Source organism: Triticum dicoccoides, chromosome 6A, assembly GCF_002162155.2.
Source record: "Triticum dicoccoides isolate Atlit2015 ecotype Zavitan chromosome 6A, WEW_v2.0, whole genome shotgun sequence".
NCBI lineage: Eukaryota > Viridiplantae > Streptophyta > Magnoliopsida > Poales > Poaceae > Triticum > Triticum dicoccoides.
In genome coordinates, this window is record NC_041390.1 from 431,329,584 (window position 1) to 431,352,001 (window position 22,418).

Sequence of the window (22,418 nt, forward strand, 5' to 3'; positions counted from 1 at the left end):
CCTAGATGTTTTTAGGGTATAAGAGTACATATAGGCGAAAGAAGTAGGTCGGTGGAGCCACAAGGGGCCCATGAGGGTGGGGGGCGCTCCTACCCCCCTGGGCGTACCCTCCTACCTCGTGGCCGCCTCGTTGCTTCCTTGACGTCCACTCCAAGTCTCTTGGATTGCGTTTGTTCCAAAAAAGATCCTCACGGAGGTTTTGTTCCGTTTGATATTCCTTTTCTGCGAAACACTGAAATAGGCAAAAAAACAGCAACTGGCACTAGGCCTCCGGTTAATAGGTTAGTCCAAAAATTAATATAAAAGTGCATAATAAAGCCCATTAAACATCCAAAACAGATAATATAATAGCATGGAACAATAAAAAATTATAGATACATTGGAGACGTATCAGCATCCCCAAGCTTAATCCCTGGTCGTCCTCGAGTAGGTAAATGATAAAATCAGAAATTTTGATGTGGAATGCTACCTAACATAATTTTCAATGTAATCTTCTTTATTGTGGCATGAATGTTCAGATCCGAAAGATTCAAGACAAAAGTTTAATATTGACATAAAAAATAATAATACTTCAAGCATACTAACTAAGCAATTATGTCTTACCAAAATAACATAGCCAAAGAAAGCTTATCCCTACAAAATCATATAGTTTGGCCATGCTCCATCTTCGTCACACAAAATGCTCTCATCATGCACAACCCCGATGGCAAGCCAAGCAATTGTTTCATACTTTAGTATTCTCAAACTTTTTCAACTTTCACGCAATACATGAGCATGAGCCATGGACATAGCACTATGTGTGGAATATAATATGATGATGGAAGTTGTGTGGAGAAGACAAAAAGGGAGAAAGTCTCACATTGACGTGGCTAATCGATGGGATATGGAGATACCCATCAATTGATGTCAATGCAAGGAGTAGGGATTGCCATGCAACGGATGCACTAGAGCTATAAATATATGAAAGCTCGACAAAAGAAACTAAGTGGGTGTGCATCCAACTTGCTTGCTCACGAAGACCTAGGTCATTTGACTAAGCCCATTGTTGGAATATACGAGCCAAGTTCTATAATGAAAAATTCCCACTAGTATATGAAAGTGACAAAATAAGAGACTCTCTATCATGAAGATCATGGTGCTACTTTGAAGCACAAGTGTGGAAAAAGGATAGTAGCATTGCCCCTTCTCTATTTTTCTCTCATTTTTTTGGGCCTTCTCTTTTTTTGGCCTTTCTCTCCCTTTTTTTATTTCCCCACACGGGACAATGCTCTGATAATGATGATCATCACACTTCTATTCATTTACAACTCAAGGATTACAACTCGATACTAGAAAAATATATGACTCTATATGAGTGCCTCCGGCGGTGTACCGAGATGGGCAATGAATCAAGAGTGACATGTATGAAAAATTATGCATGGTCACCTTGCCACAAATACGATGTCAACTACATGATCATGCAAGGCAATATGACAATGATGAAGCGTGTCATAATAAACGGAACGGTGGAATGTTGCATGGCAATATATCTTGGAATGGCTATGGAAATGCCATAATAGGTAGGTACGGTGGCTGTTTTGAGGAAGATATAAGGAGGCTTATGTGTGATAGAGCGTATCATATCACGGGGTTTGGATGCACCGGCGAAGTTTGCACCAACTCTCGAGGTGAGAAAGGGCAATGCACGGTACCGAAGAGGCTAGCAATGATGGAAGAGTGAGAGTGCATATAATCCATGGACTCAACATTAGTCATTAAGAACTCACATAATTATTGCAAAAATCTACAAGTCATCAAAACCAAGCACTAGTCGCATGCTCCTAGGGGGATAGATTGGTTGGAAAAGACCATCGCTCGTCCCCGACTGTCACTCATAAGGAAAGCAAGCAAAGAACACCTCATGCTTCAAATTTGTTACACGACGGTTACCATACGTGCATGCTACAGGACTTGCAAACCTCAACACATGCATTTCTTAATTTCACAATTACTCAACTAGCATAACTCTAATATTACCATCTTTATATCTCAAAACAATTATCAAGTATCAAACTTCTCATAGTATTCAATGCACTCTATATGAAAGTTTTTATTATACCCATCTTGGATGCCTATCATATTAGGACTAATTTTATAGCCAAAGAAAATTACCATGCTGTTCTAAAATACTCTCAAAATAATATAAGTGAAGCATGAGATATCAATAATTTCTACAAAATAAAACCACCACCGTGCTCTAAAAAGACATAAGTGAAGCACATAGAGTATTCTAATAAATTCCGGTTCATGTGTGTCTCTCCAAAAGGTGTGTACAGCAAGGATGATTGTGGTAAACTAAAAAGCAAAGACTCAAATCATACAAGACGCTCCAAGCAAAAAACATATCATGTGGTGAATAAAAATATAGCCTCAAGTAAAGTTACCGATAGACGAAGACGAAAGAGGGGATGCCTTCCGGGGCATCCCCAAACTTAGGCTTTTGGTTGGCCTTGAATTTTACCTTGGTATACTTTGGGAATCCCAAATCTTAGGCTCTTTCCACTCCTTGTTCCAAAATCCATCAAATCCTTACCCAAAAACTTGAAAACTTCACAACACAAAACTCAACAGAAAATCTCACGAGCTCCGTTAGTATAAGAAAACAAACCACCACTTTAAGGTACTGTAATGAACTCATTCTTTATTTATATTGGTGTTAAACCTACTGTATTCCAACTTCTCTATGGTTCATACCCCCCGATACTAGCCATAGATTCATCAAAATAAGCAAACAACACAGGAAAAACAGAATCTGTCAAAAACAGAATAGTGTAGCAATCTGGATAGTTCGAATACTTCGGCAACTCCAAAATTCCTGAAAAATTAGGACGACCTAAATAATTTGTGTATTGATCTACTGCAGTTAGAATTGGTATTTTATCGCTCTCTGGTAAAGAATAGAAATTATTTTCGTGAGCGCATACTTTCTGTTTTTTCAGCAAGATCAAATAACAATCACCCTAGAAGTTCCTAAAGGCTTTACTTGGCACAAACACTAATTAAAACATAAAAAACACAATCATAACAGAGGCTAGATGATTTATTTATTACTAAACAGGAACAAAATGCAAGGAACAAAAATAAAATCGGGTTGCCTCCCAACAAGCGCTATCGTTCAACGCCCCTAGCTAGGCATAAAAACAAGAATAGATCTAGGTATTGCCATAATAATGATAGGGCAAATCGTGAAAACTCATCTCATATTCCCTACATTCAGCAGCAAGTTTTCTTTGTGGCAAGCAAAAGTAATCAAAAGGACTAAATTTAATGGGACAAAAGCCCCCTAGATCAAGCTCGGGAGGCATTGGTTCCTCCTTTGGCCCCTCATATTGCACAACCAATTCATCATTATAAGCTTTCTTTTGGCAAAAAGTCATGAGCCTTTGTTCAAGAGAAAAACCTAACCCGTTGTTTTGAATAGAAGAATTATCGTTAAGTTCAGAAATTCTATTAACTAGAACATCGGTAGGAACCTTCTTTCTAAGGTTTTCATTATAAGCAACATGATCTAAAGATCATAAACGCATTATGTCTTCCTGATTAAAAAGCATAGCTTCTATGGGTGGATGGCCAGCATCCACCCTATAATGCACAAAATTTTCATTGGCTTCTTTCATAATAAATCTAAACTCATGTGGTAAAAAGATAGTAGCAGTTCGCTTAACAGAAGAATGCTCAATATTGGAAAATTCTAGAGAAATCCTTTGTATGCAAGGATGCATATGAAGAAATTATCTTTCAAGTTCAACTACGAGCAAAGATATAGCATCCGCAAGACTACTATTTCTGTGAAGAATAGATCCACCCATAGTGGGCAAAGCACCGACACAAGTAAAGAAGTCTTGAATAACTTCTTTTCCAATAATATTACCACTACCAATCCGGAACTTTTTAGTGGGTAAAATAGTAGGTTCTTCAAGAAGATTATCAAAAGCATCAAAGTTTCCCCCATTGTTACTATCATTTTCGATGATAACCTCCCTAGTTTCAGACATGATAGCAACAAACCGCACTAAGAACGAACACATACCAGGCAAGCAAAAGAAGGCGAACGAAAAAGGGCGAATAAAATGGCAAAGGTGAAGTGGGGGAGAGGAAAACGAGAGGCAAATGGCAAATAATGTAATGCAAGGGATAAGAGTTTGTGATGGGTACTTGGTATGTCTTGACTTGAGCATAGATCTCCCCGGCAACGACACTAGAAATACTTCTTGCTACCTCTTGAGAATGTGTTGTTTTTTCCTTGAAGAGAAAAGGGTGATGCAGCAAAGTAGCGTAAGTATTTCCCTTAGTTTTTGAGAACCATGGTATCAATCCAGTAGGATACTACATGCAAGTAACCTAGTACCTGCACAAACAATCAAGAACCTTGCAACCAATGCAATAAAGGGGTTGTCAATCCTTTCATGGCCACCTGCAAAAGTGAGATCTGATAAAAGATAACAGGATAAATATTTTTGGTATTTTTGTTGTATAGATTGGAAAGTAAAGATTGCAAAATAAACGGCAACAGAAATAGCTAGTTGACGGGAAACTAATATGATGTAAGATAGACCCGAGGGCCATAGGTTTCACTAGTGGCTTCTCTCAAGATAGCATATATTACGGTGGGTGGACAAATTACTGCCGAGCAATTGATAGAAAAGCGCATAGTTATGAGAATATCTAGGAATGATCATGAACATAGGCATCACGTCCGTGAGTAGACCGAAATGATTCTGCATCTACTACTATTACTCCACAAATTGACCGCAATCTAGCATGCATCTAGAGTATTAAGTTCATAAGAACAGAGTAACACATTAGGCAAGGTGACATGATATAGAGGGATAAACTCAAGCAATATGATATAAACCCCATCTTGTTATCCTCGATGGCAACAATACAATACGTGTCGGTTCCCTTTCTGTCACTGGGGTCGAGCACCGCAAGATTGAACCCAAAGCTAAGCACTTCTCCCATTGCAAGAAAGATCAATCTAGTTGGCCAAACTAAACCAATAATTCGAAGAGACTTGCAAAGATATCAAATCATGCATATAAGAATTCAGAGACGAATCAAATATTGTTCATAGATAATCTTGATCATAAACCCACAATTCATCGGATCTCGACAAACACACCGCAAAAATAATTACATCGAATAGATCTCCAAGAAAATTGAGGAGAACTTTGTATTGAGATCCAAAGAGAGAGAAGAAGCCATCTAGCTAATAACTATGGACCCGAAGGTCTGTGGTAAACTACTCACACATCATCGGAGAGGCTATGGTGTTGATGTAGAAGCCCTCCGTGATCGAATCCCCCTCCGCCGGAGCGCCGGAAAAGGCCCCAAGATGGGATCTCATGGGTACAGAAGGTTGCGGCGGTGGAAAAGTGGTTTCATGGCTCCCCTGGATGTTTTTAGGGTATAAGAGTATATATAGGCGAAAGAAGTAGGCCGGTGGAGCCACAAGGGGCCCATGAGGGTGGGGGGCGTGCCTACCCCCCTAGGCGCACCCTCCTACCTCGTGGCCACCTCGTTGCTTCCTTGACGTCCACCCCAGGTCTCCTGGATTGCGTTTGTTCCAAAAAAAGATCCTCGCAAAGGTTTCGTTCCGTTTGGATTCCGTTTGATATTCCTTTCCCGTGAAACACTAAAATAATCTAAAAAAACAGCAACTGCACTGGGCCTCCGGTTAATAGGTTAGTCCCAAAAATAATATAAAAGTGCATAATAAAGCCCATTAAACATCCAAAACAGATAATATAATAGCATGCAACAATCAAAAATTATAGATACGTTGGAGACGTATCATAACCCTCAAGGCAAACCTCCTTTACTTTATGACACTACTGATTGTGCTTTATGTTGTGTTGCTATGCAGGATCATCTTCGATATGGAAATGATGAGATGTTGGAGATCTTGGAGTATGGCTACCAAGCTGTTGACCCAAAGAATCTTACTCCAAGAGAGGTATATGACAAGAATCTCGATGACACAACAACCATATGCATAAGAAGAGGTATGGCTGACAAGCAAAGGAGACCATATACATACATATCACAAGTGCCAAGGAATTATGGGATAGCATTGTGAGGACCAAGACCGGTACTCCACTCTCCAACTTGCTCAATATGAAATTGCCAAGGGTCAATTGCAAAACTTTTGTATGGAGAAAGGTGAATCTCCCAAGCAACTACTTGAGCATCTCATGACTCTCGTCGCCGGCATTGAGTCATGTGAATGTGACAAGACTCAAGATGGATTCAACTTGACTAAGTGATTTCTCATGGATAAGTTGCTTCATGCTCTTGCTCCATATCATCACCAAATGGTGTGGTACATAAGACAACACCATGGATTCAAGGAAATGACTCCAGATGACATCATATCCACTTTCCAACTATTTGAAGAGTCAAAGGCAAATGCCACAAAACATCTTGCCATGCATGGTACCTCAACATCAAAGATCAATCTTGCATTAAAGGCCAAGCATGTATGTGAAGAAGAGAAAAGTGAAGAAGAAGAAGATGAGGAGGAGGATGGTGATGAGATTGACTCAGATGAGAGCCCGTCATATGAAGACATTGCTCTCTTTGTCAAGAAGTTTAGCGCAGGAAAATTCAAGGGAAGATTCCAGAAGATGAAAGTGAGGAAATGCTAAAACGGTGAAGAAACCAACCACTTCTCCAATGAGTGCCCTTATGAGAAGAGAGAATATAAACCAAGGTTTCCCAAGACCTTTCCCAAGAAGAAGTTGCCAAATCCTTTGAACTCCAAGCTCAAGAAGAGAGATGGGAAAGCAATGGTTGCTCATGAAGAATCTAATCCGAATGATGTTAGTGGTGTTGCCGGAGTTGCTCAAGATTCTCAAAACACCTTGAGGCTAGACAACAAGAGTGGTGATGTTGTCACCTACAACTATATGAAAGACTACAAGGGCAACTCTCACAAGTGCCTAATGACAAAAGCCGTGGTAGAAGATGGAGAGGACCAAAGCTCTCTTAGCAAGGTCAAGGTAACCCCACGATAAAACCCTCCTCTTTTCACTCCTTCTACTCCTAGTGATGAGTATCTTGATGCCAAGGATAGTTATGAGGATGATGATTTAGATGACCCTATGGTTGCTAAACTAAATAAGTTCACGTGCTTCCTCAAAGGAAAGAATCTCCCTATGTTTCATATGCTTATGGAGATGGTGAGTAAGCACACCATCACCATTAAGGAACTCGAAACCCTCGTCACCGAGGAAAAGGAAGAATATGAAATCCTTGAGGGTAAAGTCCAATATGAGGAAGCACGAAATGATGAACTATGCTTGAAAATTGGTGCAAACATTGATGTCCATACTAAAGATCTTGCCTCCTTGAAAAAGGCTAATGACTCTTGCGAAGAGTTGATGAATGATAAAAGTAAACTAGTGAAGTCTCATGCTTCTCTCTCTAAGGATTGTGAGCTCCTATCTGTGTCCCTCAAGACTAAGGAAGAAGAGCTCAGCCTTCTTACAAAGAGTTTTGAGATGCTCAATCTTACTTATCTTGAAACTCTAGCCAAGGCTTACTCTTCTCCTATTATCAATGTTGATGCTTGTACTACTAACTCTAGTAGTGATCTAGCATCTATTCTTGAAGAGAATCACTTTCTCAAGGCTCAAATCGAGAAAGGTCTCATGACATGTGCTCAAGGACAAAAGAACCTTAATGAGGTATTGAGCCAACACAATGAGGTGTTTGCCAAAGAGGGGCTCGGGTTTGACCCAAGCACAAGCAAGAAGAAGACGTCTTCTCAAAAGTGCACCACCCCTCTAGAAGAAACATTTGTATGAGAAGGGCACAAGTAGAAAGGTAAGGGTGTTTGTGGGAAGTTCACAAGGGGCATGACCACTCTCAACAAGCCAAAAGAGTTCATGCCTCCATCCTATGTACTTTGTAAGACCAAGGATGGAGAAGTTTATGCAAAATTTGTTGGTCCTCGAAATGCATCCCGATTCTATGCTATTTGGGTCCCTAAGACCCTTGTGACTAACTTGAGAGGTACCATTGCAAAATGGGTGCCTCTAACCAAGTCATAATTGTGTGTAGGTTGCTTTCTCTGGTGGAGTAAAATGGGTGATTGATAGTGGATGTACTAATCATATGACCGGAGATAGCAAATTGCTCTACGATTTCATGGAAGCTATTCAACCATTTATGAGCTTTATGTTTGGTGGAGGATCAAAAGGACAGGTACTCAGGTTAGGCAAGGTGGCTATCACAAATGACATGTCTCTTGCAAATTTCATGCTTGTCCAATCCCTTAAATACCATTTGCTTTCTGTTTGCCAATTGGCTTATGTTGGTTATGATACACTCTTTGGACTAACGGATGTGAAAGTCTTTAAGAGAGATACTCTCGAAGTGGCCTTTGTTGGAGGTTGGATGTCAAACTTTACATGGTTGATTTCTCGAAAGAGAGCACATTCCATGCAACTTGTCTAATGGCCAAGGCCGACAAGGGATGGCTATGGCATTGCCGGCTAGCCGATGTCGGCATGAGAAATCTTCAAGATCTCTTAAAGGGTAATCACATCCTTGGACTAACCAATGTATCTTTTGAGAAAGATCGTGTGTTTAGTGCATGCATAGATGGGAAGCAACATCAATCAAAGCACCCTCCCAAGAATATCATGTCTACTTCAAGGCCTTTGGAGCTCCTTCGTGTGGATCTCTTTGGGCCTTCTTCATGGGATAGTCTTGGCGGGAAAAATTATGGGCTTGTCATTGTGGATGATTACTCAAGATATACATGGTTCTTATTCCTCAAGTCCAAGGACGAGACGAAGATCACCTTCATTGATTTTGCCAACAATCACAATGCAAGTTTGACAAAGAAATTTTGGCAATAAGAAGTGATAATGGCTCTGAGTTCAAGAACTACAACTTGGAAGAATTTCTTAGTGATGAAGGGATTGAGCATCAATATTATGCTCCATACACTCCTCACCAAAATGGTGTAGCCAAAAGGAAGAATCGCACACTTGTGAAGAAGGCAAGGTCCATGTTGGATGAATACAAGTCGTCACATAGTTTTTGGACCGAGGCTGTCAACACCGCATGCCATGCATAAAATCGGCTCTTCATCCGCACCATATTGGAAAAGACTCCATATGAGCTCCTAACTGGGAACAAGCCGAATGTCAAGTACTTCCATGTATTTGGGTGCAAATATTTCATCCTCAACAAAAGAGAATGGTTAGGAAAATTTCAATCCAAAACCATTGAGGGCATATTTGTTGGCTATGGATCAAACTCTCACGCCTATAGAGTCTACAACAAACCCAATGGATGTGTTGTAGAAACTTGTGACCTGGTGTTTGATGAATTTAATGGTTCCCATGGGGAGCAAGTGATGGAAATATGCCCTAGAGGCAATAATAAAGTTGTCATTTATGTTTCCTTATATCATGATAAATGTTTATTATTCATGCTAGAATTGTATTAACCGGAAACTTAGTACATGTGTGAATACATATACAAACAGAGTGTCACTAGTATGCCTCTACTTGAATAGCTCGTTAATCAAAGATGGTTAAGTTTCCTAGCCATGGACAAAGAGTTGTCATTTGATGAATGGGATCACATCATTAGAGAATGATGTGATTGACTTGACCCATCCGTTAGCTTAGCACTTTGATCATTTAGTTCACTGCTATTGCTTTTCTCCATAACTTATACATGTTCCTATGACTATGAGATTATGCAACTCCCGAATACCGGAGGGACACTTAGTGTGCTATCAAACGTCAAAATGTAACTGGGTGACTATAAAGATGCTCTACAGGTGTCTCCGATGGTGTTTGTTGAGTTGGCATAGATCGAGATTGGGATTTGTCACTCCGTGTATCGGAGAGGTATCTCTGGGCCCTCTCGGTAATGTACATCAGTATAAGCCTTGCAAGCAATGTGACTAATGAGTTAGTTACGGGATGTTGCATTACGGAACGAATAAAGAGACTTGCCGGTAACGAGATTGAACTAGGTATTGGGATACCGACGATCGAATCTGGGACAAGTAACATGCCGATGACAAAGGGAACACCGTATGTTGTTATGCGGGTTGACCGATAAAGATCTTCATAGAATATGTAGGAACCAATATGAGCATATAGGTTCCGCTATTGGTTATTGACCGGAGATGGGTCTCCGGCATGTATACATAGTTCTCGAACCCGTAGGGTCCGCACGCTTAACGTTCGGTGATGATCGGTATTATGAGTTTATGTGTTTTGATGTACCGAAGGTAGTTCGGAGTCCTGGATATGATCACAGACATGATGAGGAGTCTCGGAATGGTTGAGACATAAAGATCGATATATTGGAAGGCTCTGTTTGGACATCAGAATGGTTCCGGGTGAGTTCGGGCATTTGCCGGAGTACCGCGAGGTTACCAGAACCCCCCGGGGAGTATATGGGCCTTAATGGGCCTTAGTGGGAGAGAAGAGAAGGCAGCCTAGGAGGGGCGCCCCCCCAAGCCCAATCCCAATTTGGTGAGGGGGCCGGCCCCCCTTTCCTTTCTCCTTCCCCCTATTCCTTCTATTCCTAGTGGGACAAGTAGAGGTCATACTTAGTGCAAAATGAAGGCTAGCAAAAGATTGAGAAGTGACCAACCAAGAAACGAATAATCTCATAAGCAAGAATTAAGCAGAATTAACACTGAATAATGCACCACAAGTAGGATATAATTTTCATTGCATGATTATTGACTTTCGTGCATGCATAGGGAATCACAAACCTTAACACCAATATTCCTACTAAAGCATAATTACTCATCAAGATGACTCACATATCACATCATCATATCGCAAAACTATTACTAAGAATCAAGTTTATTTTTTCCAATGATCTTCATGACGTTTTCTTTTACTTTATCCTTCTTGGATATCTATCACTTTGGCACTAATTTTCATGTGTTGCTTTTCATAAGCTCAAACAAATATAAGTGAAGATCATGAGCATAACAATTTTTCTTTCTCTCAAAATAGTTTAAGTGAAGCAAGAGAAAATTTCTTCAAAATTTTACTAACTCTAAAACAAATCTAAGTGAAGCAAGAGAGAATTTCTTCAAAAATAACAAAGCACACCGTGCTCAAAAAGATATAAGTGAAGCACTAGAGCAAATCCTAGCTCATAAAAGATTTAAGTGAAGCATAGAGAGCAATTCTAAAAATTCATGACATAATTTTGGCTCTCTCAAATAGGTGTGTCCAGCAAGGATTGGTGACTTAAAACACAAAATAAAACAAGCAAATACACATATCAAACAAGACTCTCCAAGCAAAACACATATCATGTGACGAATAAAAATATAGTCTCGAGTAAAATACCGATAGTTGTTGGAAGAAAGCGGGGATGCAACTCGAGGGCTTCCCCAAGCTTGGTTGGTTGCTCATTCTTGGATAATATCATGGGATGCCGGGGCATCCCCAAGCTTAGGCTCTTATATCCTTCCTTCATCCATCGTAAGATAACCCAAAACTTGAAAACTTCAATCACACAAAACTCAACAAGCCTTCATGAGATCCGTTAGTATAAGAATAATAAACCACTACTATAAATGCTGTATCAAACCAATTCATATTTTGTTCTTGCATTATATCTACTGTATTCCAACTTTTCTATGGCAAAAACTCATCAAAGAAAACCATAGAGCCATCAAAATAAGCACACAACACAAAGAAAATAGAATCTTTCAAAACAGAATAGTATGTAGCAATCTGACTATTTCGAATACTTCTATAACTAAAAAAACTCTGAGAAATTAGGACGACCTGAGAAATTTGTATATTGATCTACTGCAATTGGAATGGGTATTTTATCGCTCTCTGGTAAAAAATAAAAATTAATTTCGTGAGCGTAAAAGTTTCTGTTTTTTTCAGCAAGATCAAATAACTATTGCCCAAGTAGATCCTAAAGGACTTACTTGGCACAAACACAAATTAAAACATAAAAAACACAATAATAATAGTAGCATAATTGTGCTAACACTCAAGAACAGAAAGCAAAAAGCAAAAATAAATTTTATTCATTGGGTTGCCTCCTAACAAGCGTTATAGTTTTACGCCCTTAGCTAGGCATATAGCAATGATCTAAGTTTTGTCATCTTTGTCCAACTCTTCAATCAAACACATAGAATTCCTTAAATATTTAGCATAAAGATTTTCAATAACAACACTCCTAGGAATAAATTCAAACATTTCATTCTTGCAAAAAGGATCTCTTATCACTTCAACAAAATCAGGGTGGATACTAATCATCTTAAGATCTCCTTTATCGTTGTCACTAGAAGGTGCACCCTTGTTTCTGGATCTCCTACTCTTTACGGGAGTTTCCTCAATAATTTTAGTGGTAGTGAAATCCGTGCTTAGATTACTAAAGATTACTTCCAATTTATCAATCTGAGACGTACTTTCTTCTATTCTTTCATGGATCAAGGTACCCCTCTCTTTTAACAACTTAAAAATATCGCCCGCTTTTGACCCAAGATTAGTAGCAAAATTATGCATATTTTTATGTATAATTTGCATATGATCTTCGATGAGCATTTTCTTTTCATAGCATCTAGTCTTTCCATAACATGCTCAAGAGTCAAAATTGTTTCATTAACCATAAGAGGTGGTGAGCCCACTAAATTTCCCATAGCATTAAGAGCATCAAAAGGAGGACTCATTAAGAAATTTCCACCGGTAATCGTATCAAGGACGAATCTATACCAAGTGGTGATGCCAACATAAAAACAACGCAGAAGCACAACTGTAGATTGCTTACGGATAGATCTATTATGAGCATTGCAAATTCTATACCAAGCATCTTTTAAACTTTCTCCTTCCCTTTGTCTAAAGTTGAGAACCTCGTTCTCGAGAGTGCAAGCAGTAGAGGAGGGATTATCCATAACGACAAACAAGATCTCACATGCAAAAATAGATCCGTCAAGAAAATGGCGAACGGAACAAGAGGGGCGAATAAAACGACAAATTTTTGGGAAGTGGGCGAGAGAAAACGAGAGGCAAATGTCAAATAATGTAAATTGCAAGGAGATGAGATTTATGATTAGGAACCTGGTTATGTTGAAGATCCTCCCCGGCAACGGCGCCAGAAATTCTCCTTGATGGTAGCTGGAACTATGTTGGTATTTCCCTGGAGAGGGAGGGATGATGTAGCACATCGATGGTAGGTATTTACCTCAGTTATGAAACCAAGGTATCGAACCAGTAGGAGAACCAAGATACACAATGTAAGCAGCACCTGCACACAAATAACAACACCTTGCAACCCGGCGTGTTAAAGGGGTTGTCAATCCCTTCCGGGGTACGGCGCCTCAAGATAGGCAAGCGGACATGAGGTAAAATGTAGTAGATTGATAGATCAAACGACAAATAAAATAAATTGCAGTAAGGTATTTTTGGATTTTTGGTTTAATAGATCTGAATAAAAATGCAAAGAAAAAGTAGATCGCAAGGCAGATATATGAGAAAGAAGACTCGGGGGCCGTAGGTTTCACTAGTGGCTTCTCTCGAGAAAAATAACAAACCATCGGTAAACAAATTAATGCTGGGCAATTGCTAGAACTTCAAATAATTATGACGATATCCAGGCAATGATCATTACATAGGCATCACGTCCAAGATTAGTATACCGACTCCTGCCTGCATCTACTACTATTACTCCACACATCGACCACTATCCAGCATGCATCTAGTGTATTAAGTTCATGGAAAAACGGAGTAATGCAATAAGAACGATGGCATGATGTAGACAAGATCCGTTTATCTATATGGCAGTAGATATAGATCACATCTTTTTATCCTTAGTGGCAACGATACATACGTGTCGGTTCCCTTTCTGTCACTGGGATCAAGCACCATAAGATCGAACCCACTACTGGGCACCTCTTCCCATTGCAACATAAATAGATCAAGTTGGCCAGAAAAAAACCAAATATCGGAGAAGAAATACAAGGCTATAAGAGATCACGTATAAAAGAGATCAAAAAAACTCAAATAATCAAGATATCTTTCGATATTCTGATAAATCGACCGATTTATCGCTTACCACTGTCTGGTCGATAAGATAAATCGGCCGTTTTAAAGCCGATATGGCGATAAACTGGACGATTTACCCCTTATCATGGGTCGACAAATAAGTTCCTGATAAGCGGTATCCCTAACATTTTTTCATGGATATAAAAACATAGATCTAATCATAAACTCGAAGTTCATCGATCCCAACAAACACACCGCAAAAGAGTTACATCATATGGATCTCCAAGAGACCATTGTATTGAGGATCAAGAGAGAGAGAGATGAAGCCATCTAGCTACTAACTACGGAACCGAAGGTCTACAAAGAACTACTCACGTATCATCGGAGAGCCACCAATGGAAGTGGTGAACCCCTCCGTGATGGTGTCTAGATTGGATCTGGTGATTCTGGACTCTGCAATGGCTGGATGAATATTTCGTCGACTCCCCTAGGGTTCTGGTATTTTTGGGGTATTTATAGAGAAAAGAAGCGGTCCAGGGGGCACCCGAGCTGGGCACAACCCACCGGGGCGTGCCAGGGCTTCCTAGCGTGCCCTGGTGGATTGTGCCCCCCTCGGGGCACCCCCTAGGTGCAACTAGGGCCCATTGCCTTCCTTTTGGCCCATAAAAAATATCTGTAAGGTTTCGTGGCATTTGGACTCCGTTTGATATTGATTTTCTGCGATGTAAAAAACATGGAAAAAACAGCAACTCGCACTTGGCACTATGTCAATAGGTTAGTACCAAAAAAATGATATAAAAAGACTATAGAATGATTATAAAACATCCAAGATTGATAATAAAACAGCATGGAACAATCAAAAATTATAGATACGTTGGAGACGTATCACTCGAGTGGCCAGTCATGTTGATGTTGACAAAATTCTCACTGGCATATCGGAAGGTAGAGTCACTCGTAAACATTTGAAAAACTTTTGTGCTCACTTCTCGTTTGTGTCTAGTGTTGAGCCTTGATAACCCACAAGTATAGGGGATCAATTGTAGCCTCTTTCGATAAGTAAGAGTGTCGAACCCAACGAGGAGCTAAAGGTAGAACAAATATTCCCTCAAGTTTTATCGACCATCGATACAACTCTACGCACGCTTGACGTTCGCTTTACCTAGAACAAGTATGAAACTAGAAGTACTTTGTAGGTGTAACGGGATAGGTTTGCAAGAATATAAATAGCACATAAACAAAAACTAGGGGCTGTTTTAGGTAAAGAAGCAATAAAGTTAGTATAACGAGTGTGGAAAAGTGGTGGTAGGAGTTGCGAAATTGTCCCTAAGCAATTGGCTACTTTACTAGACCGATAGCAAGTTTTATGTGGGAGAGGCCACTGCTAGCATGTCATCCCTGACTTGGAATTCTATGCACTTATGATTGGAACTATTAGGAAGCATACACAACTACTAATGTTCATTAAGGTAAAACCCTACCATAGCATTAAGATATATTGGTCCCCCCTTCAATCCCGTATGCATCAATTTCTATGCTAGGTTGAAGCTTCTGTCACTCTTTCCCTCCAATACATAGTCCTATCAACATACAACTAACCCTATGGTGTGATCCACGTGTACGCTCATATGATGGGCACAAAATGACAGCAACATAACCACAAGCAAATTAAACCAATCATAGCAATTCACCAATTATCGATAGGACAACGAAAATCTACTCAGACATCATAGGATGGGAACACATCATTGGATAATAATATGAAGCATAAAGCACCATGTTCAAGTAGAGGGTACATCGGGTTGTGGGAGAGTGGACCGCTGTAGATAGATGGGGGAAGGTGATGAAGATGTTGGTGAAGATGACAGAGGTGTTGGTGTAGATCGTCATCACACGATGATGGCCCCGGCGGCATTCTGGCGCCACCGGAAGAGAGGGGGAGAGAGCCCCCCTTCTTCTTATTCTTCCTTGACCTTCTCCCTAGATGGGAGAAGGGTTTCCCCTCTGGTCCATGGCCTCCATGGCGGCGGAGGGGCGAGAGCCCCTCCGAGATTGGATTTGTCTCTCTCTGTTTTTGCATTCCAGATTCCGCCCTTTCACCGTTTCTTATATTCCCGGAGATCCAAAACTCCGATTGGGCTGAAATTTGGACACGATTTTTATCCAGATATTAGCTTTCTTGCGGCGAAATAAGGGCACCAACCAGCTTACGAGGTGGCCACGAGGGCCCCGGGCGCGCCTGACCCCCTGGGGCGCACCTACTGCCTCTTGGCCCCCTCGGGCATCGTCACGCGTTGATTCTTCTTCCTAAAAATCACATATATTCCAAAGAAAATCTATGTCAGTTTTTATCCCATTTGGACTCCGTTTGATACGGATTTTTCCGAAACAAAAAGCATGCAACAAATAGGAACTGGCATTGGGCACTGGGTCAATATGTTAGTCCCAAAAATAGTATAAAAAGTTGCCACAAATATATGAAAGTTGTAGAATGTTGGCATGGAACAATCAAAAATTATAGATACAACGGAGACGTATCAGCATCCCCAATCTTAATTCCTGCTCGTCCTCGAGTAGGTAAATGATAAAAAAGATAATTTTTGATGTGGAATGCTACCTAGCATAATCTTGATCATGTAATCTAATCATGGCATGAATATTAAGACACGAGTGATTCAAAGCAATAATCTATCGTTTGATATTAAGACAATAATACTTCAAGCATACTAATAAAGCAATCATGTCTTTTCAATATAACATGGCCAAAGAAAGTTAACCCTACAAAATCATATGGTCTGGCCACTCTCCATCTTCACCACACAAAATATTCAAATCATGCACAACCCCAATTACAAGCCAAGCAATTGTTTCATACTTTTGACGTTCTCAAACCTTTTAAACTTTCATGCTATACATGAGCGTGAGCCATGGACATAGCACTATAGGTGGAATAGAATATTATGGTGGAGGTTGTGTGGAGAAGACAAAAAGGAGAAAGTCTCACATCGACGCAGCTAATCAACGGGCTATGGAGATGCCCATCAATTAATGTCAATGTGAGGAGTAGGGATTGCCATGCAACAGATGCACTAAGAGCTATAAGTGTATGAAAGCTCAAACTAAAACTAAGTGGGTGTGCATCCAACTTGCTTGCTCATGAAGACCTAGGGAATTTGAGGAAGCCCATCGTTGGAATATACAAGCCAAGTTCTATAATGAAAATTCCCACTAGTATATGAAAGTGATAACTCAAGAGACTCTCTATGTGAAGAACATGGTGCTACTTTGAAGCAGAAGTGTGGTAAAAGGATTGTAACATTGTCCCTTCTCTCTTTTCTCTCTCTTTTTATTTTTTTCTCTTTTTTATTTTTTTATTTTTGTAGGCTTCTTTGGCCTCTCTCTTTTTTGGGGGAGCTTCTTTGGCCACTTTTATTTTGATAACCTCACAAGGGACAATGTTCTAATAATGATGATCGTCACACTTTTATTTACTTACAACTCAATATTACGACTCGATACTAGAACAAAGATATGACTCTATATGAATGCCTCCGGCGGTGTACCGGCATGTGCAATGATCTAGCGTTGCAATGACATCAACATCATGCTAGCTATCTTACGATCATGCAAAGTAATGTGACAATAAATTCTCAAGTCATGTATATGATGATGATGGAAGTTGCATGGCAATATATCTCGGAATGGCTATGGAAATGCCATGATATGTAAGTATGGTGGCTGTTTTGAAGAATATATAAGGATGCTTATGTGTGATAGAGCGTATAATATCATGGGGTTTGGATGCACCAGCGAAGTTTGCACCAACTCTCGAGGTGAGAAAGGGCAATGCACGGTACCGAAGAGGCTAGCAATGATGGAAGGGTGAGAGTGCGTATAATCCATGGACTCAACATTAGTCATAAAGAACTCACATAATTGTTGCAAAAATCTATTAGTCATCGAAACAAAGTACTATGCGCATGCTCCTAGGGGGATATATTGGTAGGAAAAGACCATCGCTCGTCTCCGACCCCCACTCATAAGGAAGATAATCAATAAATACCTCATGCTCCAACTTCGTTACATAACGGTTCACCATACGGGCATGCTACAGGAATCACATACTTCAACACAAGTATTTCTACAATGCACAACTACCCACTACCATGACTCTAATATCACCATCTTTATATCGCAAAACTATTGCAAGGAATCAAACATATCATATTCAGTGACCTACAAGTTTTATGTAGGATTTAATGACTAACCATGTGAATGACCAATTCCTGTCATCTCTCTAATAGATATAAGTGAAGCAAGAGAGTTTAATTCTTTCTAAAAAATATATGCCCAGGCTCTAACAAATATAAGTGAAGCAAAAGAGCATTCTACAAATGGCGGTTTTCTATGTGAAGAGAAACATGCAATCCAAACTTCAAAAGATATAAGTGAAGCACATGAAGCATTCTGTGAAGCCATACCCAAAAAATATAAGTGAAGTGCAATGATCATTCTATAAATCAACCAAGGACTATCTCATACCAGCATGGTGCAACAAAGAAAAGTGAAAACTAAATGCAAAAGACGCTCCAAGATTTGCACATATCACATGAACGAAACGAAACCGAAAACATACCGATACTTGTTGAAGAAAGATGGGATGCCTTCCGGGGCATCCCCAAGCTTATCCACTTGAGTCTCCTTGAATATTTACTTGGGGTGCCTTGGGCATCCCCAAGCTTGAGCTCTTGCCTCTCCTCCTTCTCCTCACATCGAGACCTCCTCGATCTTCGAACACTTCATCCACACAAAACTCAACAGAAAGCTCGGTAAGATCCGTTAGTATAATAAAGCAAATAACTACTCTAAGTATTGTTTCAAACCAATTCATATTTTGTTTTTGCATTGTAGCTACTGTAATATAACTTTTCCATGGCTTAATCCACTGATAGAAATCGATAGTTTCATCAAAAAAGAATCTGTCTTAAACAGGACAGTCTATAGTAATCTGAACATTCACCATACCTCTAGTACTACAAAAATTCTTAAATAATTAGGAAAAATAAAAATTTATATAGAAAGACAGTGCAAAAAGTTTCAGAATCGTTTGACGTTCCAGTAAAAAATGTAAACTCGCGCACTACAGCCAAAGTTTCTGTTTTGCACCGCACAAACCAACAAGCAATGTAAACATCCTAAAGGCGAATCTTGGCACATTATTGTTATTTTTAAACATTATAAAAGAACTCAGCAGAAATAAATGACTCTCTAAAACATCCGGGTTGTCTCCTTGGCAGTGCTTTCTTTAAAGCCATTAAGCTAGGCATATAGTGCTCAAGTAATGGATCCACCCGGATCCCAAGGTATATCAAAGCCAATTTTAATCAACAATGATTTTTGATTTAGTAGTGAGCACAAAGTAACATATATCATATAATGACGTAGTCTAACTCTGTTCCTATGCATCGGCATGTCATAAAAGAACAATTCATGCACACATAGTAAAGGCCAATGCATAGCATAAACAGTTTCTTGCAATTTTATCATATTGGAAACATGGAGAGGCTGAGATGTAGTTCCTCCCTCATAATAATTGCAAGTAGGAGCATAAAGAACATGCATATTATATTCATCAAAATTATCATGTGCAATGGTAAAATGCAACCCATCAATATAATCCTTAATAAGGGTAAACTTCTCCGATATAGTGTAGTCGGGAGAATTCAAAAAGATAATAGGACTATCATGCATGGGTGCAATAGAAACAATTTCATGTTCAACATAAGGAACTATAGCAAGTTCATCTCCATAACCATAATTCGTATTGGCATCTTGGCCACAAGAATAGCAAGCATCATCAAAAAGGGATATTTCAAAAGAATCAACGGGATCATAACAATCATCATAGCATTCATCCTTCGGTAAGCACGAAGGGAAATTAAACAATGTAAGAGTTGAAGAGTTACTCTCAATAGAAGGTGGGAACGGGTAGCTAATCCGATCTTCCTCCTTTTGTTCTTCGCTCTCCTCATCATCTTTTTCATCCAATGAGCTCACAGTTTCATCAATTTCTTCTTCCATAGACTCCGGCAAAATATTAGCCTCTTGTCGGACAGCGGAGACTTTATCAATAAAATCATCAATATCATAATTGTATTTATAATTCTCATAGCAATATTTAAGGATAGATAAATTTTCAGGTCTATAAAGTGAATCATCAAAATCTTCAAACTCTTTAAACAAAGATTCAATCTCACAAGCACCCTTAAAAGCAACAAATTCTTCTATTCATTCCACATCATAGTCATCATATATACCATTAGCATAAGAAGCTAAGGTTTCATTATCATTAAAACTGCATGAAAAGGGAAGGTGTGGAGCCTTCATCCTAGAGCAACAAGTATAATCATATCTCAAGCATAGTTGTCGAGCATACCAATGCAACATATAAATTTGATCCCATAATAATTTCCCTTTTTGAGTCAAACGATAATCCCTAAAGTATTCACGTTGACCCAAGTCTCTCCCATTACGTAATTGAATGGGGTTTTCTCAGGATTATTAAAGTAGTGCATAATATCTTTCACATAATGAGCATCGAGGGTTTTAGGAGTTTTCCCATCTCCATGAATAGCAAGTAAACTTAATTTTTTTGGTATTCCGTGTTCCATATCTATAAATAAAGATAGATAACAACTTAGAACAGAAAATAAAAATTACTTAGTGATAAAGCAAACAAGCACACACGAGAATATTCACCCCACGCTATAACTCCCCGGCAACGGCGCCACAAAAAGGTGATCAATTGTAGCCTCTTTCGATAAGTAAGAGTGTCGAACCCAACGAGGAGCTAAAGGTAGAACAAATATTCCCTCAAGTTTTATCAACCACCGATACAACTCTACGCACACTTGACGTTCGCTTTACCTAGAACAAGTATGAAACTAGAAGTACTTTGTAGGTGTAACGGGATAGGTTTGCAAGAATATAAAGAGCATGTAAATAAAAACAAGGGGCTGTTTTACGTAAAGAAGCAATAAAGTGAGTATAGTGAGTGTGGAAAAGTGGTGGTAGGAGTTGCGAAATTGTCCCTAAGCAATTGAGTACTATACTAGACTGATAGCAAGTTTTATGTGGGAGAGGCCACTGCTAGCATGTCATCCCTGACTTGGAATTCTATGCACTTATGATTGGAACTATTAGCAAGCATCCGCAACTACTAATGTTCATTAAGGTAAAACCCAACCATAGCATTAAGATATATTGGTCCCCCTTCAATCTCGTATGCATCAATTTCTATGCTAGGTTGAAGCTTCTGCCACTCTTGCCCTCCAATACATAGTCCTATCAACATACAACTAACCCTATGGTGTGATCCACGCGTGCGCTCATATGATGGGCACCAAAGGACAACAACATAACCACAACCAAATTAAACCAATCATAGCAATTCACCAATTATCGATAGGACAACGAAAATCTACTGAGACATCATAGGATGGCAACACATCATTGGATAATAATATGAAGCATAAAGCACCATGTTCAAGTAGAGGGTGCAACGAGTTGCGGGAGATTGGACCGCTGTAGATAGATGGGGGAAGGTGATGAAGATGTTGGTGAAGATGACGGAGGTGTTGGTGTAGATCGCCGTCACACGATGATGGCCCCGGCGGCGTTCCGGCGCCACTGGAAGAGAGGGGGAGAGAGCCCCCCTTCTTATTATTCTTCCTTGACCGTCTCCCTAGATGAGAGAAGGGTTTCCCCTCTGGTCCATGGCCTCCATGGCGGCGGAGGGGCGAGAGCCCCTCCGAGATTGGATATGTCTCTCTGTCTCTCTCTGTTTCTGCATTCCAGATTCTGCCCTTTCACTGTTTCTTATATTCCCGGAGATTTGGGCCGAAATTTGGACATGATTTTTATCCGGATATTAGCTTTTCTTGCGGTGAAAGAAGGGAACCAACCGCCTTACGGGGTGGCCATGAGGGCCCAGGGCGCGCCTGACCCCCTGGGGCGCCCCTGCCTCGTGGCCCCCTCGTGCATCGTCTCGCGTTGATTTTTCTTCCCAAAAATCACAGATATTCCAAAAAAATTCTCCGTCAGTTTTTATCCCGTTTGGACTCCGTTTGATAAGGATTTTCTGCGAAACAAAAAACATGCAACAGATAGGAACTGACAATGGGCATTGGATCAATATGTTAGTCCCAAAAATAGCATAAAAGGTTGCCAAAAGTATATGAAAGTTGTAGAATATTGGCATGGAACAATCAAAAATTATAGATACGACAGAGACGTATCAAGCCTCTTAAGGTACAAGATACATTGATGGACAACGATTGGCTCGTTGCTATGCAAGAAGGGTTGAATAGTTTTGAACACAAC